This window comes from Rhineura floridana, chromosome 7 (assembly GCF_030035675.1).
Source record: "Rhineura floridana isolate rRhiFlo1 chromosome 7, rRhiFlo1.hap2, whole genome shotgun sequence".
NCBI classification, from domain to species: Eukaryota; Metazoa; Chordata; class Lepidosauria; order Squamata; family Rhineuridae; genus Rhineura; species Rhineura floridana.
The window spans coordinates 93959000-93966379 of NC_084486.1; the positions used below are offsets into that span (position 1 = coordinate 93959000).

At 41.0% G+C, this 7380-nt stretch overlaps 1 long non-coding RNA gene across 1 annotated transcript; it reads left to right on the forward strand.

Annotated features, from left to right (window-relative positions):
• Positions 1-562: 562 nt before the first annotated feature.
• LOC133388481 (uncharacterized) lies at positions 563-5600 on the forward strand. Its single transcript, XR_009763823.1, has 3 exons — positions 563-618; positions 4820-4846; positions 5386-5600. It is a non-coding gene; the product is annotated as an uncharacterized LOC133388481 (long non-coding RNA).
• The last annotated feature ends 1780 nt before the right edge of the window (positions 5601-7380 follow it).

The window sequence follows — 7380 nt, forward strand, 5'->3', positions numbered from 1 at the left end:
ATTCTAAATCATTATGTCTTGTCTCTCATTACAGATTTTGGATGCAAAAAGTTGTTATTTCTCTTCCCAGGAATGGGCTGAACAAAACTTGTGTAACAGGCTGGCTGAAGCCCTGAACAAGAGCACTCTTACAGTCTGGGGGTACATTGCAACATATTTTGTTTTAGGTCACACTTGGTTGTTAATAACAATAGAATCTCAGTGCCAAGTTTGATATGATGGTGCAATCGTCCAAGTGTCAGCCTTGTTGGCATATAAAGCAGGAGGGAGGGGGCAGTCTACTGTTTACATGAAAAGCAGCATATGGGTGTGCAGAACAAAAGTCACATCCCCTCCACTTAAGGTGACCATATGTCCTACTTTAACGAGAACAGTCCTCTGAAGGGTTGTCAAAGAATAGTCTTCTGTAAAGGTCTTTTGTGCAAACTACTTCAGCTACTCTGTAGAATTTGTTAAGATTGCTCCTGAAGAAGGAACCTGTGTTCTGACATGTCTTAAGCTGTAATAAATCTTAATAGCTGGCACTTTTGAGGAGAAGTTTCTCCCTTTTTGTGCTTAATAAATATCACCTGGACAGCCAACTGAGCAGGCACACAGGTCATGGTCTTCCCCACTAAGGTGAGATGTATTGGAGACTTCTATTTAAATTTATTCTAAATTTGCATATATATCAGAGCTTGGAAAAGTTACTTTTTAAAACTACAACTCCTATCAGCCCCTGCCAGCATGGCCACTGGTTTCGGCTGATGGGAGTTGTAGTTCAAAAAAGTAACTTTTCCAAGCTCTGATATATATATATATGCATTTGCATATGCAAATTTCATGCAAACCTATGTCCTTTTTTGGTGATTGATTTCCTATTTCTGGTGATACATAAGTAGACAGCCTACCTCCACCACCTTACCTTACTAAATTTGGCAAGCCAGGAATAAAATTGCTTATAGCAATCAAGGACAGCAGGGGGGAAAAAGGAGAGGGGAACTGGTTTTGTTCCCTTGCATCAGGGATTGGGAACCGATAGCCCTTCGGATGTTGATGGACTCCAACTCCCATCATACCTGACCATTGACTATGCTGGCTGGGCATGATGAGAGCCCTATCATGACTAGGTTCTTAGCATGGCTGCCCTATCATGTCTAGGTTCTTAGCATGTAGAACCAGTCAGTTGGCCAGAAATATGGATATTCTTGAGCAAAAAAATCATGTGTGGGCAGAAACAGAGGTGGAGTAAAGATGGTCAATGTCCTCCCCCATGCTTCTTTAATTGGTGCCTCAGTCTATGTTCCAACAGTCTTCAATATTAGAGGGCTGTTATTTATTTTCAGTCACCAAACAGGAGCAAATGTGCATCCTTTGCCAATTTTTTTTTTTTATTATTATTATTATTATTATTATTACTAAAAAGTGAGAGTAAACTAGTTTGCCTATCTCCATGTATCATTCAAGAAAATAAGTGCAGAAAATATGCGTTGAAAGGGCCGCAGGCTGCTCTGTAAATCTATGGATATGCTCACTGACGTGAGGTCTCCTTTGTGTTGTTATGGTGTCTTTTTCTGATTGCCCTGATTCCTTATGTTAAATGTTTCACTTATGTTTTCTTTTACTTACTTCCATCAACACAACCATATGTCTATACCTCTATAGCTTTCATAGTGGCCCATAAGAGTGGAGATGGATATTCTTTAAATAAGGTCTTTCTTTACTGATTTTTTAAAAATAAGTTCTTCACTGGTATAAAATAGTTACACCACAGTGCTGCTTGTGAGGCCAGGATAGCAGTTACAAAATATATTTGAGTCCAGCATGCTTTTTTTGGATAGTGGTTAGAGTGTAGGACTACGACTTGGGAGACCTGGGTTCAAACCCCCACACAGCCATGAAGCTCGCTGGGTGACCTTGGGCCAGTCGCTGCCTCTCAGCCTCAAAGGAAGGCAATGGTAAACCACCTCTGAATACCCCTTACCATGAAAACCCTATTCATAGGGTCGCCATAACTCAGGATCGATTTGAAGGCAGTCCATTTCATTTTTTATTGGCAAACACAAAGTGAAATGTTAAAAGAAATAAAATTACAGAAAATAAAGCTATGCAAAAACTAGGCTGTATTACAATAATTCATTCTTGAAATGCAGCTTAATATTTTTGTTTACAAATATGCAGAAGATACTGCTTTGTGGACTAGATCCAGTTTAGGGATTACTAGATGATCCCCATCACTTAGATAACAGTATCAAAAACAGTGTAGCCACTTATGCATCATGATAAAGATGACATAGATTTGGATAGAATGTCCATGTGCTAATTGATATTTGCAAATATATAAATGATTACCATAATTTAAAAAGAAATATATCTCACTATAGTGGGGCAGACTGTGAACAGCTGACCTTGTGTCTACCCAGTCTGCTATCCAGATGCTAACTCTTGATGGGCAACTTCAAGGCCCCCTGCTCTCCCTTCTTTGGGTTCTTTATCTTTAAATACTTAGACTGAACTGGAAAGCCCTTCACTGTTGAGGATTTTTTCAAAGCAGCATATACATAGATAGATGTTACAGATTTATTTTGGAGTGAGAGAGGAGATTTCAGTGGGGGGGAAGCATACATAGAAAAAAGAATCAGGCTTTTGAAAATAGTCAAGATTAAATTGCCAAAAAGCAGCATATTTTAAGAGCACTCTTTGTGGTTATATGAACATACGAAGCTTCTTTATACTGAGTCTATCTAACTCAGTTGTTTCTGCACTGACTGGCAGCAGCAATGAGGCAGTTTAATATTAATCCCTGGACTTAATGGTCTTAAGCATCCACCCTACCCTTTAGATTTACTTCGGAATGTGCCCATGTTGTGTTTGGGGACCTCCATTCCATTGAGGGGGACCCTAGACTTCTTCTCCAAAGTTCTGGCCTGGTGGCAACACTGGATAGTGGCTTTTCAGAGTTTCAGACAGGGATCTTTTCTAACCCTGTTTGGAGGTGTCAGAGATTGAACCTGGGCCCTTCTGCATGCAGGGCAGGTGCTCTGCCACTGAACTATGATCCTTCCTTTATACCTCATGTAAGGATTTTTTTTTTGTACTGCCTTCAAATTGATTCCAACTTATGGCAACCCTATGAATAGGGTTTTCATGAGGCTGAGAGGCAGCGACTGGCCCAAGGTCACCCAGTGAGCTTCATGGCTAAGTGGGGATTCAAACCCTGGTCTCCCAGGTTGTAGTTGAACACCTTAACCACTACGCCACAAGGGCACCTCCATATCTAGTTAGGTGGATAGGCCCAAGCAGGGGGCAGGGAAGAAGTCATAGTGAGCAGGTAGCTAAGTACTTAGTTCTTTAATAAAACAGTTTCTTGCCTTTAACTCCTCTGACCTATCATTTCACCTCATAATGACCACTGACCAGAAATACGAATTACATTCTTACACTTCATGATAATGAGAGATGGGGGGGGGAGGAGAGGTCTCTTCCCTGCAGTCCTGAGACTCTCTTCCTGTAACCTGTTATTAACTGAGCCAAGAAAGGTCTGGCTTTTCTGGTTAACCTTTCTACTACAACTCCCTGCCTAATTATAATCTTAAATCAAGTTTGGAAAACTGAGCAAAGTGTAGAATGGATATGTTATATTCCAGCTAGCATATGCCCTAAAACTTTGAAAAGCAGGAATTAAGGAGGCCACACATTTTTTTTCCAGGCTGTGATGCATTACAACAGGTTTCTGCAGAGTAGCTGGTTAGTTCATAAAACTGCTATTGGGCTTTTCAAGGTCTGCTTCCTATGGCATAAGCAAAGATAACTAGATTTGCCTTTAATCTGTTAGGAACATAGGAAGCTGCTTTATTGGTGCATCTATTGGTCCAGAGTTTCAGAAAGGATGTTCTCCCAGCCCTACCTGGAGATGCCACAGATTGAACCTGGGACCTTCTAGATGCAAAGCAGATGCACTACTACTAAGCTACAGCCCTTCCCCAATAACCCTGAGATCTCTTCTTTACAATGCAATTTTTTCCAGGAATGTTAACAATTAAGCAATTAGCGAGATCCAATTAATTGTACCCAGATTGTTTAGCTATTCTTCAAACCATATTATCTGGGTGCTATAGCTAATCTCTATGAGAGAGGCATTACTTGTGGGTCTCTTGTACCATTTAGGATGAATTAAGATGAGCAGGTTTTGCTAGTGATCATTATTTCTGCAATGTGATGCAGTCATCATGGCATCCTGTAATCTAACAGTTTTCAGCACCATAATTCCTGAATTTGTTTTATTAAAAAGATGCAATCTGTCTCATATTGTTCCTTTCCTATCCACTACCTTGCTCTTCCTCGTTCTGTTAACTGGTGCTTTTGGATAAAAGATATCGTATCATTGCACCCATGCAGCCTTTCACTACAGACACCTTTCTAATTCATTTTAGTAGAAGGTAAATCTGGCAGCTTCATAATCCTGCACTGAGGCACAATGCATCAACTTGACTGGAATGTGTACAGGTGCCATTTCACAGATGCAACTGTGTATCTACAGCAGTATTCGGAGGGGGTGGAGGTGAAAAAACAGAGCCACCATGGAGAAGGATGCCAAGGAATTACACAAAGATTGGTACCAGGATAGCGATGGATAAAAACTGAATTGAAATGTAGTAAGAGTTTATTGTGTTCCCCCTTCCCCCACAAGCTCTGTTTAAAAAATGAGACAGATGGGTCTAATTTTCTGTATTTTGGTGCTTTGGAGGTCTAAATGCTTTAAGATTTATACCTAAATCACCAGTGGAGTATGGGAAGCATATATTTTCAAAGTGCAAAACGTGCTTTGTTTCTTTCCTAGCCAGATCATCTGAGAGCATCTGAAAATGTAAGTATAGAAATGAAGGCGCAGTATGAAAGGAAATATATTCATGTGAAAGTTGTTCTTACTCCAAGTTGCCCTATTTGGAATCTTGTCGGATTTGGTGAAACTGAAAAGGCAACCAAGTGATTCAGAGAGAGTCCTGGTTCATGGTTAGTAAAAGCCATCTCATTCCAGCAGAAAGCCTGTCTGCTTTTAATGCAGCCAAATTGCCCAGATGAACCCAGATGATTTGTTAAGCTAAATGAGCCACTGATAGCACAGACTGAACAGTCTTGAGGTATGTGTAGCAGGTCATGTCAATCTGAATGTTCATTCATTTTACTGACTCACTGGATGAGAATTCAATCTAAGGTAGAAAACGGAGCTTATTCTCATCTCGCTCTGAGCTTACAAGGATTGAAAAGAATAAGGTGTTTGATTCACTTTCTTCGCAAGCCATCTTTATTTCTTCCAGTGGCTGAGGCCATATTATATTGATTGGAGAAAGAAATGCAGGCAAGGAGCTGCTGAGGTGGGTTTAACAGCTTGACATCTTTTTACAGGATCCATCTGCTTGGGATGAACTGGATTTGGCCGGATTCCTCCAGGCCTGATGGCCAACTCCTTTGCCAGACTTTAAAAATGTATACTCATAATGGCGCTGTAATTAGCCCAAAGCACAGGAGACTTCCTGGGCTCAAGTAACAAGTACAACAGCATGGCTGAGTCACAGGTGCAAAACACCATCATGCATCCATGAGCTGATCCCTGTAATCAGTTTTTCCTGGGGTTTCCGTTTCTGCTTATTAAAGCTTAGGTAACATGAGTTTGCCTTGTCCCTCTGAGTGGAAATAAACCAGGTGTTTTGCTTGTTGAAATGCTCTAAAGTTCAGGGTGGCTACATGTTCTGTTTTACAGAGGACAATCCTTTATTTCAAGAGGTATCAGAGGATAGTTCTATTTAAAGGGCTGTCTGGAGAGCAGGGGCCTGAAGTTGCCCATATGTATAATTAACATATGCAGATTTTATGCAGTCTATATTTTCTTCCTTTTGGTGATGGATGTACAAGTACTGTAATGACATTCCAGACTGCCTATTACATGAGACCAGTGTCTTTTCCATCAGAATAATGCTGGGAATCACATTGGATGAAAGGGCAGCATGATATGTTACAAAGTTCTTACGCAAAAAATTATTATACAGAAAATTGCTGCTGTTTCTTTTATAGGGTATTGCATCCCTCACCTTTTCATTCATTGTTAATGTCAGAGTCTACCGTGCTGATGGTCTCAATAAGGAAATACTTTCTATATGCGAGTGACTAAGAAGAGTTTAGTAATTGTGTTTATCTTTGCTACTTGTTTGGGGGAGCCAGAGCTAAATGAATGATCCTACCCTTGCTTAGACGCAGATGCTCCCATCCAACATTATGCATTGCATATCCAGCTAAGGCTAGTGTAATGCCTGCCCCTGCAAGGGCTTAGAACTTTGGACTGGTGAGAGACAGGCATGAAACGTGGAGAGTGAGGAAGGAAAAGCTGACTCGGGCTGTGTACGCACCATATCTTTAAAGCACATTACTTCCACCCAATGAATCCTGGGAACTGTAGTTTACCCCTTGCAGAGCCGCAATTCCTAGCACCCTTAACAAACTAGAGTTCCCAGGGTTCTTTAAATGTGATGTGCTTTAAATGTATGGTGTGTACGCAGAGTGAGAGACAGTAGAGTTGGAGACAAGCAGAGAAGGACAAGGATGGAATGAAGAAGAGCAGCTGAGGAGGAAGACAAGGCAGAGGAGTGGAGTGGGAAAGCCAAGTGTGAAGAGGAACTAGAGAGTCAACCAGACCAGTTTTCAGAGGAAGACAAGGCACAGGAGTGGAGTGGGAAAGCCAAGTGTGAAGAGGAACTAGAGAGTCAACCAGACCAGTTTTCAGCTTGAGAGGAACAGGGAAAACAACTATGGCTAGAAATGACTACGGAGGGGGGAGAAATTTGGTTTGGTTTGCATTTTAATGTAAATGTACCCTAATTCACACTTCCCCAATGGTGGCTGGTGGCTCCATATCAGTGGAGTAGTGGAAGTCACTCTGGGTTTTAGTCCAGACTTTCAGTGAGCTATCCAAGGTGTTTCAGCATCCATCACTAGAAACAATAGACTAAGGAAATGGGGAAGAACAATACTAGGCTTTGTAATCAACTGTGGTTTATTTATTTATTTATTGAATTCAAGGGAGAGACTATAACTCAGTGGTAGAGCACCTACTTTGCATGCCAAAGGTCCCAAGGTCAATCCGTGGCATCTCCCAGTAGAGCTGCAAAAAATCCTGTCTAAAACTCAGCGCTGACAATACTAAGCTAGGTGGGCTAATGGTCTGACTCCTATGTTCTTGATGATGATGATGGACTGCCTTCAAGTCGATTCTGACTCATGGTGACCCTATGAATAGAGTTTTCATGGTAAATGGTATTCTTTGGGGTTTGAATTATTTGTATTTGGTGGTTCACAGTATTATGCTTGATATTTAGTGAATATTGTTAGTTATGGAAAACCTAAAAG